The sequence below is a fragment of the Rhopalosiphum maidis genome, chromosome 2 (genome assembly GCF_003676215.2).
Source record: "Rhopalosiphum maidis isolate BTI-1 chromosome 2, ASM367621v3, whole genome shotgun sequence".
Lineage (NCBI taxonomy): Eukaryota > Metazoa > Arthropoda > Insecta > Hemiptera > Aphididae > Rhopalosiphum > Rhopalosiphum maidis.
In genome coordinates, this window is record NC_040878.1 from 33,321,746 (window position 1) to 33,333,678 (window position 11,933).

At 30.4% G+C, this 11,933-nt stretch overlaps 1 pseudogene across 1 annotated transcript; it reads left to right on the plus strand.

Annotated features, from left to right (window-relative positions):
* Positions 1-8,858: 8,858 nt before the first annotated feature.
* LOC113552759 lies at positions 8,859-10,740 on the plus strand (annotated as a pseudogene). The gene is made up of 2 exons (XR_003405183.1): positions 8,859-9,515; positions 9,654-10,740. The product of XR_003405183.1 is annotated as an uncharacterized LOC113552759 (transcript).
* The last annotated feature ends 1,193 nt before the right edge of the window (positions 10,741-11,933 follow it).

Consider the following 11,933-nt stretch of genomic DNA (forward strand, 5'->3'; position numbering starts at 1 on the left):
CACACTTTTTTTAGTTATTAAAAAAAATGATATCTGTAATCAGTCTAATATGAAAAAATATCGTGCCTATATAATAATGTTACATAAAGTATAAGTACCTATGCACTATATATATTTATATTTTACATGGATAGTAAACTATAACCATGGTCCATAGTAAGTTAGTACCTAATTTTTCGCTATTACCAGTTTTAGTGTGTTTGATGGAAGCTCTATAACAATTGTTTTCGAGTCTCTTATTTGAATTACATCATGGATTGATTTTGGAGATACGTACCTGTATTAACAATAAAATATGTAATGATACTATTGAAGCAGTCGAGTAAACATAAAATCTACCAAAATATACCTACACAATAGTAGGACCTGAGGAATATAAGGTCCGTTAGGTATACGTTTATTGTAGCACTTAAAAGTTTTTAGTATAACTAGAAAGTTATTTATTTAGAGCAATATTGTATATTTTATCGTATTTTAAAACCTTTTAATCCATTGTTAAAATGTGGTATTGTGATTGGACCCTTTTATACTCTTACAGTATGTTATTTTATTATGTATCCATTATTAATAATGAAAAAAATAATTTATAAAATTATATTTGAATTAAATACATTATAACTTATACATGGCATACAGGTATTTGTTATATTTAATATTTATCATGACAACATTATTATTTATTAATTTATTATCACAGAGGATGAATAAAATCAAAAAAACATTAAAATCAATACATAAACCTATTATGGTTTCTTTTAATAAAAATCTTATATTTGTGTGATTTAATATACTACATACGATTTATAATAGGAAATCCCGTATTTACTTAGCACTGTTTAAATATTACAGTTTGAACTAATTTTTTTTTCTTCTTCGATCATTATTGTTTATTCCATGAGCATTACATCGTACCCATTGAATATAATACAATGTTTATTAAACCGTGTTAAAAGGTAATGTGCAATATTTATACAGGGCAATACGCCAGATTTTGTAGTAAATAAACCAAACTGCAAACTATAAATTGTATTAACACTGAGGTCACGGGACATCATAAAAATTGTCAGATGATTTTCCTTTCAATATCGTGCCAAAATATGTTGATATAGCTATACTTCATCACAATGCTCGTTCTATATTATAGGTAGGTGTACAACAATAATATCATATTATTTAGGTACCTGCCTTATTTCACAGATAAAAATATTATAACGTGTGCAACCGCGTTCACTGATGTCAGATTCTTCATCAAACGACATCTTATACATTATGCACATACAGATTATTATATTACCCACACCCGTAAAATGTAATTTATTTACTTTTTTTCTCCAAATAATATTTTGCTATGTTTCTATTATATTTCAGCATCAATTCAAAACGTTCATAGTGACATTTTTGTTGAAAGATATTTTCTTCGATGATTTTTTCTAGTCGATCAGCATTGAATATTTTTAATAGGTAGTATTTTTCATTTTCAAAATAACATAATTATATTGGTAAAAACTTTTTATAGTAGTGAAATTAATAAAACGAGTGGTAAACAATTTAATAATATTATTTATTTAGTATAGGTGTGATTAGTTTCTATGCAATTTCAATGATTAGACCAACTATTAATTATTTTCTATCAATATTGTCGCAGCTCGCAGACGCGGATAATAATGATTTGTTACGGCCTCTCGAACGACAATATAACATTATTATTAATATAACAATTAATGTGTTACATAAAAAAAAAAACATAATAAGTGTGCAGCATACGTATACAATATTATCATATTATAATGTAGCTGTTGTTTCGTCCGGACGGCAGGCACCCATCGTAATATGCAACTCGCGCGGTTAATGACACGGAATAATAGCGATTCAGTTGCATTTGATCCGATACGGAACTGATCAACTTTCGTTTATGAATGGCCGGCCGTATGATAGTATAATTATTATGTAGTTATACTCCGTAACCATCAATGGAGCGAAATACATTATGATTCACCAGGTCGATGCCGTGTACGGTTTTTACCGAACAGGACTTTACTATATAATATATTATTGCTATTGTGACGCAACGACAACCGGTTCGATTAGGTCGCGAGTATGTGATATAGGTAATAATATTATAGGTAGTGGCGTTCTAAGTCGAAATCTATATCCTACCTTATATCAAATATAACTACCGATTATATACTGTTGCGTTACAAACGTTTGTTATAATATTATTTTATTAGTATAATTCATCCTTCTTCACTTTCACCGACATTACATCCGGTCCATTGACTTGACCGTTAGTTAATCGATTTATAAAACACATACACTTTTACTAATGATTTGTATGAAAAAAAAATTAAATAAATGAGTAAATAAATAAAACAAAATTATATTGTGACCAAAATATTAAAACGGAAAGAAAATGCACAAAAGAAATCTCTGGCGGTACCTTTTTTTTAATTCGTTGCTTCCGTTATTTTCTATAAACATAAAAATGCGTCTATGAAGTATGCTCATACATGCGAGGCCATTGTTATAAATTATGCGAATAACCAATTATTTGTGTACAAAAAATGAATACAAAATTACCGTGGTAGACATACCTGTAGACAGTACGCAGCTACTACGTGTTATGTAAATTTTTGATTTATTACTGAAAAAAAAAACTGGCACGTTACTGCTCGTCAAAACAATATTACGTTTTCTAAGAAACTCTCGAATTAACGTACTTTATTGTTTAGTATGTCCAACTCAACCAGTATCCTCTTCTAGGATTGAAGCTCATCTATTTCGACTAGGATTTCAGATGACAAACAATTATTATTAAACCTATACACATAAACATAACACGTATGTATATTTAAGTCGACGGTACTAATAGCTTTTTCGAAGTCTAACAACAACAATATTATATGTTATTATTGTTATTAACGACATTCTTTGAAATACGAGAGTATAATATCGTCAGTATATCCGCTCTATATTATTAACCATCTTCACGTTTGTTTTAAATGAAACATGTTTTCACTTAGAATTTAAATAAACTATAATAATATTAAACAGCTTATTAACACAAATATTCGTGGCATCCTATTATGTGAGCAACATTTTTACAATAGATACTCTCTAATATTTTTGGTTAAGTAAATAAAAGTACAAAATCATAGTAGTCAATAATACTAGTAAAAATTCAATAAGTGGAATCTTTCGGATAAACATATTGATTTTCAGTGCTTCAATTAAAAGTGACGAAGTAATCTAGTCCTTATATTCTTTAAACAAAATATTTATGCTCCTTCTAATCATATTCTTATTTATAGGACGTTTTCTTACAATTCGCAACTCATTTTTTTTTTTTTTAAATTTATATCGATTTTAATAAAAATCAAATTGCTTAATGCAAGTGGGTAAGGTTAAAAATTATTGTGTAATATGAGACTTAAGTGTAATATATTATGTAAAACTATATTTATATTTTTACTTAAGTAAAATTGAATAATATTTTAAACTGTAATGTTGTTATACTGTTCTATATGTTTTTAATCTTATGATTATAACATTGTTTTTTTTTTATAATATTATAATATTAGATTTTTTACAAAATTTATTGAGTCAACATAAGTGTTAATACGTTTTTTTAAATTTAATTTTGACTATAATTACTAATACATTTATCATGCTATAGAATACTTAATATTATTGTGTTATTTTCTGTTCTTATTTATTTATTATAATTAAATCATAATAATCTTACCAATATAGAAATTACCAGATTTTTGTAAACTATTGAAAAGTTCATACCGAATATTGATTTTAATGACTTAAAATTGATTAAATTTTAATACCTATTGGTTAGAAACCCTACTGTCTAATTATAACTATACAATAATTAAAGATTGCTTGAATGTAATAATATTTTATCGATAATTGATTAATTTGACATTTTATTAATTGATATCTATAGAAAACTATCATTATATTATTTATCTTGTTTTAATAAATTTGCGTTTATCGAAGAAAATAAAATGTTTTATGTTGTATGATTTTAACTTTGAACCATAATAAAATTAGGTAGACAGTTAAACGTATACTGAATTTCTGTAAGACATGTAACTTTTTGCTCTTTTTAACAGGGTTTTAACTATTGTAGATACTCACGTTGAGTTATTTAACAGTCTATTTTTATTTTTCAATATATTGTTATATATGTATAGTCTCACTTTCTAATTATTACTACCATGCTATAATAAAAAAATAAAACAATAGTGATGTCATCAATTATTAGTATGTACGTGAGCAACACTAATTGCATACAACCGCAGTTCCGAATAAGTGTACAGCTCGTTCGCGCGTTTATTTTATGTCAAAATCCCAAATATTCATCGATTATAATATTATTTTTAACATGATTAACGAATAAAAAATTAATTTAGCTGTAATGAAATAAAATAATTATTTTTAATTTTAATAAATTTAAATACGATATACATCGTACTCATCGTAGAAATATTTATTCAAATCTAACCTCTTTATCCTCTAACATAATGCGTATAAATATTATATATTTAATATCAATTTTTTATATTTTATAACTATGTATTTTTTGACAATTAACGAGTGAAAGGTTTTTGTATTGTTGTATCACATGAATAGATTAAAAAAATCATACCAATGGATTGGATAGACTTCATGGCCTCTGACTCATTTTTTACTTTATTACTTAAATAAACCATTATTTTAATATTCGTAATTTATCTAAGTAGGTATTCACGAAATTAAATAATACAGAAGCAGTCATTTAAAATAAAAAGTTACAACCCTTAATCATCAATAAAAAATAAAGCAACTATTATAGACATGTATTAAATTAATTATAAAAAATTAGTTTTATATGATTTTGATTGAATGTATTGCACTATGAACAAATGCGTAAAAATAATAATCGAACATTATAAATATCATATTATGTACTATAGTATTTATTTACATATATTCGAAAATATATTTATATATTTTAGTTATACAACAGATATTGACAAACCTAAAATTATATTTATTATTTTAGGAAAAAATATCTCTATAAAATCCCCGAAAAACATAATTCGTGTTTATACACATCATCCATCTTTATTCGTGTCGACTTTTAAAGGTACCATCTCATTTTTTTTGTGTGACCTTAATATCGGAAAGTATTTAAAATTAATTTAATATACTTAGGTGACTAGGTATAGTGACATTTGTGTTTGTTGGCGAGTACGTGACATCACGACTTTGGCTCCTTAGGTATTCTGTCCTATTTTTTTTTTCAAATTTATTTGTGGTAAACAAGTCAATGTATTAATAGTATAGTGTCGCAGTGTTGACGTCTACAATAGTTGTATAATAAGTATATATCCAACGAGACAGTCAGACAAATCATCGAGATTGAAGTGAAACCATTTTTTAATACTCACGATTTCCAATAAGCTTTTAGAGTACACAATAAAATAATAAACCAATTGCAATGATCGAATGTCAAAATCCTATATGTTTCTTTGATTTGGCAATAATTTCTAATGAGCCAAACATTATTTATTCGGAATACGAAGTGTGTTACAGCTGGCAAATAGTTGTGATATAGCTGAGTACAAAATACGATATGTGCACTGTATACAACACTCCTTGGAATATGCGTATATATATATACACGTTCACACTCATACGCGTACGAATGTGGGACAAGTGGTAATTTCGATCGTCGTTAATGCCGTTGTAAAAGACCAATCCCATTGTCTCTTTCTCGATGAAGTTATAATTTCGCGACAGTCAAATATGTGCGACCCGACCTCCAGTTTCAATATTATAATTATCGCGTGTTCGAAGATTTTGTACGACGACCGAACCGACTTTTCGAATTCCTAATCTTAATAAATTAGCCTACAATAGTAATAATAATAAACTATGGACACTGATGTACCCCGTACACCCGTGCATCGATAAGATCCGGTAATATAGTTTAAAACATGTTGAACTTGTAACTCAAAACGAAATTCGAAATTCGAAAAAAAAACTTAAGACGCCGCTTCAGTCTCCTGCCGTCGAGAAATGCACGAATCCCATTATCTAGTCATTATTTTTTATACTCACTATTATTATTATAACATAATGTATAATACTAGCAAGTACTTATATATCTATAATGCAGCCGTATCGCATTGCATCGTACCACGGCGGTACAACAAGGTCAAGGTTGTCCATAAACATCACGTAATCTCGGCGGACAGCGATGACCACGAGTGTATAGTTTGGGTTTTATAATATTATATTATGTATATGATAGCATATTACACGTGTTTAGGGGAACGGGGGACCGATCTGATCGTGCCCGGAGAAAACTATATAGTGGCATTTCAAGGATTACTCGTGTGCTTTTCTCCGTCCTCCGAGAGTTCCTCTCACATCTATTCTGTAATATATATATATAAGTCTTACTATATAGTAGTGCAGACGTAATTTTAATAGTCCCATCCATTTGCCGTACGATCTTATTGACATCGTCACTCGTCTGATTTATAATATATTTTATTAGTGTTGACGACACCAGTCCAGACATCCACGACGATAGACCATATAAAAGTCTAATGATAATATATGCGTATACATGCGTATATAATACGAATACCAGTCGTCTATGAGATCGTCATGTAATCGATTTTATTAAGATATGTATATATTGTATATATTTCCGATTAAGTTAGGTTTTTCGGGTTTTCTTCGCATATAAGTTATATTGCTTATAATAATATAATATGTTCCAGATACGATAAGGTCTTCGTGTTGTTAATATACGAATATGTCAGTTGTTTTAAATTCAGATCCAGCGCGCGTGCGCTATAATAACCCACGTGTGTGTTACAATGTATTATCGCTTGCCCGGGTTCCTCCTGACCGTGTTATATAAATCTCTTCACGATTCCAGTCATGATTCATTAATATTGAACGAGGCGTTTTAAATTTTCTTTCCAACAATTGTAGACATCAGCCCGTATATATATATATATATACATATTCAATTCCCAAGACTTTCCCTACTCGATATAATAATAATTGTTTTGTTTAGACAACGGTATGTAATAAATACATATATGTATATATATATATATTATGTTGACACACTCTGAGTTTATTCTAATAATTCTTGACAGATAATGCGTCATGTATTGATGAATACGCTAGTGATGAATTTAATTGTAAAGAGGTTAGAGGCCAAGAAGATCAAAGACGACAGTCTATACGAGGTCGATTTCCGTGACACCTCCCTGACATATGCCAATTCGGCTTTCAATTGAGATAAATATATAATCAATTTTAGGTATGTATTCGTACTGCTTTCGAATGTGCATTAGTTAAAATGTTTTTAAGTTTATCTTATGAGGAGAGAGGTATACCGACTTAAGTGTTATAATATACAATTAAAATAAGGATATAAACAGTTATAATTTCATCCTACAATGAATACTTAAATGCTAAAGAGCTATAAGTTCTTAATTATTTAAATATAATTAATTATAAAAATAAAAGAGAAAAATGAAACAATGGGTATTATCAAAGCTAACTTACATCTAAAACAAAATTGATGATCATTATTAATAGCTAGATAATTATTCTTATACTTGAAAAAAAAGTTAAAGAAAAAAGAAAAATTTATATTATAATTATGTACCAAAATAAAAAGATTATTTTAAAAATTCGACTTAAAATATATCTAATTTAAGCATTTTATAAGAAAAAAAATATATTTTTGAATAAAACTTTAAAATTATTCATATTTTCATTTTATTCAAGTTACTATAAAAGCTTAAATTATATAAAAAATAAATTCAAATTTACCTTTACCGTGTACTTTATTTTACAAAGGTCATTTCATTTAAGCTTTATAAATTGTAAAACGTCAAATAATAATATATATTTCATATAATATTACATTATATTGATATAATACTGTAATAGATAATAATAAACTATTTAAAAAAAAATCTTACCTAATCAAAATTAAAAAATATAATTCTATTTACAACAAAATAGTATTTTACAATGTCATTGAACATAATAGCTTTCTTCATTAAATAATTTCGTTATGTCGCATCAGATAAAATATTTTAAATCAACTTTCTAACCTTTTTTTTCTATTAAGTAAATACTTTACTAAAAGTGCACACCTTAAATCCGTTGTTTTCTAGAGTAAAAAAAATATCAATACAATTAATTAACTTGTACGAGACCAAAGCTCTTGCATGCGCGTGTATTAATTATATTAATATTAATTAATATTTATATATTTATATATAATATCAATAATATAATATATTTTAGCTTTAATATTACGTATTTTTCATTATGAACGTCGCCAAAAACTATATTACATCACCATTATCGCCGGCACGTGCGTACGAGACCGTTCACCGCAGTTGACCTGGAGATTAGGGAAACAAAATCGTTTTTCAAAACGCAGTCATCGCTCGTGTAGTCATTCACCTCAGGAGAAAAAAAAACTGATGGTATGGTATGTAGAAGTAAAAAAAATTCCAAAAATCTTCCTTCTCTATATAAGTTTAAAGGGGAGGGGAAGGTAGAGTGGCAAACCGACCACCCGGATGGACGTAGGTGTAGGGTACACGATATGAACCTCATCGGCCGCGTATTCGCTTTCTACCAGGGCGAGGTCCTCCACCTCTATCGCCACGCGTTTGCCATCAAAATAATAATAATAATGTCGTTGTCGTCGCGGTGGTGGTCGACTAGCGCGCGCGCGTTCTAACACGAGCGTCTGTCTGGTGGGGCGAACCTCGGCTGAACACAGGTGCGGGGCGATATATAGGGACGGCCGTCCGCATTTTGCCCCATTATCGCACTGACTGTTTGTCCGTTCGCATTCAAATCACCGAATCTCAGCACGAAATCGTGTAAATAACATTTATCGTATAATATAAATCGTAACACATACTGCCGCCGTCGCTGCCGTTTCGTGTCTTTCGTATAGCTATTGTAACCAACGATATTAACATTAAATAAAATGCGTTTCGCGAGTTGCGCCGTATTGGCCGTGTTGCCGTTCTGCTTACATGCCGCCGTCGTCGTGTCCGCCGACAACAACTACCTGGAAGACTCACCACCGCCGCCACCAACTGTAAGCGGAAACTGGGCATTGGTCACTAGGATAGCCGATGAGTGTGCTAAGGATGCGGATACAGCAGCTTGCGTGGCTGCCAAAACAGCAGCTGCCCTCGAAAGGGCAGCCCGTACTGCCGGTTCCGTGCAAGTTTTTCCAGGTCTGACTGTACTTAAGAACGCCGACGAAGGATCTTCATCGCAGAGGGACTCGCGCGCCCTACCCACTGAAGAAGAGCTCCGCGGACAGATGCAACAGCAACCTTCCAGAGTCACCGACATGGTCATCAACTCAGCCATCAGATTCCTCCAATCCAGAACCCTACAGTTCAAGTTACCACAAAACAACCCAGAAGAGCTGTCCCGGGCTATTGAAGAAGGCAAGTACCAATATGGTGTATTATATTATTGTTATTATTGTTTATCTTCGTAGTACAGTTATTATTGTCGTTTCGGTTCCGTTTTCGCGCCGGGTCGTTTAACTATCCTTTGTTTAATCGTTGTTGTATTTACCACAGGCCGTGGAAAGCTCAAGAAGAAGGATGTTGCCCATCCTAGGATTCCTAGCTGTCAAGATCGTCGCCGTGTTGCCCATTCTTTTGGGAATCATCGGATTCTTTGCACTCAAGGCGTTGGTATTCGGCAAATTGGCCCTGCTCATCGCTGGCGTGATGGCTTTCCAGAAGTATGCTAGCGCATCCGGTGGCTTCGGTAAGATCGCAGACACATGGAGCGCCGGAAACGTTCAAGCTACCCCATGGGCCGCATCCGCCGCCCCCAGTGCCAACGGTGGTGGATACTACAGACGTAGCATGCAAGAAGCTCAACAGATGGCATACAACGGACAAGTACAACCGTCCGCCCAGACCATCGCGTAGACTACCAATATAAAAATGTAATATCATTTTAACGTCACCGTAAATTGCAGTAACTCCAAAATTTTTTTTCTTTCTCTCAATCGAACCGATGAGTTTTAATATTATTTATAACGACTATATACGCATAATTGTGTAAGCCTTATTATTATTATTATTTTTTTTTTTTATATAATTTTTTTGTAGTCTCGTGCAACGGTTATTAGATATAAATCGGATGGTGTGACATCTGCATGTTATAATTATAATATTATTTATGCGAACGTATTTTTCGTCGCTAGTCGACATACACCGTGTATGCTGACTCGCGACGTAAATACGCTCGTAACACTCGGTATTAGATTATTGTTGCTTTCCGATAGCCGAGTAACTTTTTGCCATATTAGTCTTTAGTTTCCACAAAAAAAGACTTATCTAAAATCCTATACTTACCACGAAAAAGGCATCTGACAAAAAGTTACCGGCTCGTGTTTGGCCAATGTGGCTGATTTTTTACAAACACAAAAATAATTAGATTATTACCTGTAAACTCTAAGAGTTAATATAATAATAATATGATAAATTATTTTTTTTTTAAGTTTGAATAAGTCATTGATTTAATAAACATAATATCATTATAATACATAGAATTACGATTCATGCCAAAATTTAAACAAAAATGTGTCATTGTAAATATTAAATACGCATTTGATAATAATAATAATATAATATATGTAATCAATTACTGAGTTAAAAATGTGTATTTATAGTCTTTTGTTTTCTAACGTATGCAGATGTGTACACCTACCTATGGTTATATTTGTTTTGTTGTTCCAAAAAAAAAAAATATATATATATATAATAATAATAAAAACAATGGACAGAGGTGAGCGGTGGTTGGTCGCTCATAAAAGCAGCACACACGTTTTGTATGTCATACGAGGTATGCATTTATTGTTTGATTTTGATAATTGACTTTGTAAAAGAAATATCTTCGAAGAGAAACGTGTTACTCGCTAGATTTCAATAGGAAGTCATGAAATTATTTTTATGGCTTCGGGTACAGGTATACAGTCAAACGTTATCCGTTGCTGTTGCGAATTTGACTTTTCTTAATAAACTAATGTCGTGTAAGTAGAGTAACGTGCTTGGCAGCGTTTTCTCACGTGCCTGCAAACAATTAGCATACGGTTAATTATTTAACGATATACCGTATTGTGTATTTGTGTATAGGTATATGAATATATAATATGATTCACGACCAAGATGAATCATTTACGCGACTATATTTCAACTCTCTCGTTCGTGTTGAATGATGGTAAGTTTAATATTATATTATGCATGTTGTTATAAGCGCGTTATCGCCCATTATAACAATGTAGTGTCAGTATAATATTATATAGAATAATATTATTGAATAATAATGTATTACTAAGCGTTTGATTAGTTTGTTACACATATGTCGTAAAGTATGTATTAGAAATGTTTAAAAAATGGCACATAATGACGAGTACTATGGAAATCGAACGTTTTTATTTTTTAAATCATATTTGTATCTCTAACTTTTTATTTCTATTCCTATAGAATTGCAGCAAAGTAAAATAAATATTCCAATAAGTACACGATACTAATATTAAAAACTGTACCTATTATTTAAAATACTCCAAAAAAAAAAAAATTCTAGTATTGCTAATGATAAAAATATATTCGTTAACGGTTGAGTATAATTAAAGTGAATATTATATATTTATGCATAATATATATTATGATTTATTGGTATTTAATAATATTAATCTCTTTTTCTTCACAACCCTCCTATCCAAGTTCATACTGTCCTTCCTTGCGCCATTTCTCTCGTGATCTGTTGATTTTATTATAGCAAAACATTTTTTAACGTTTTTCTTTAGAATCTTTAGACGACTGTGTATTCAAAAATACAATATA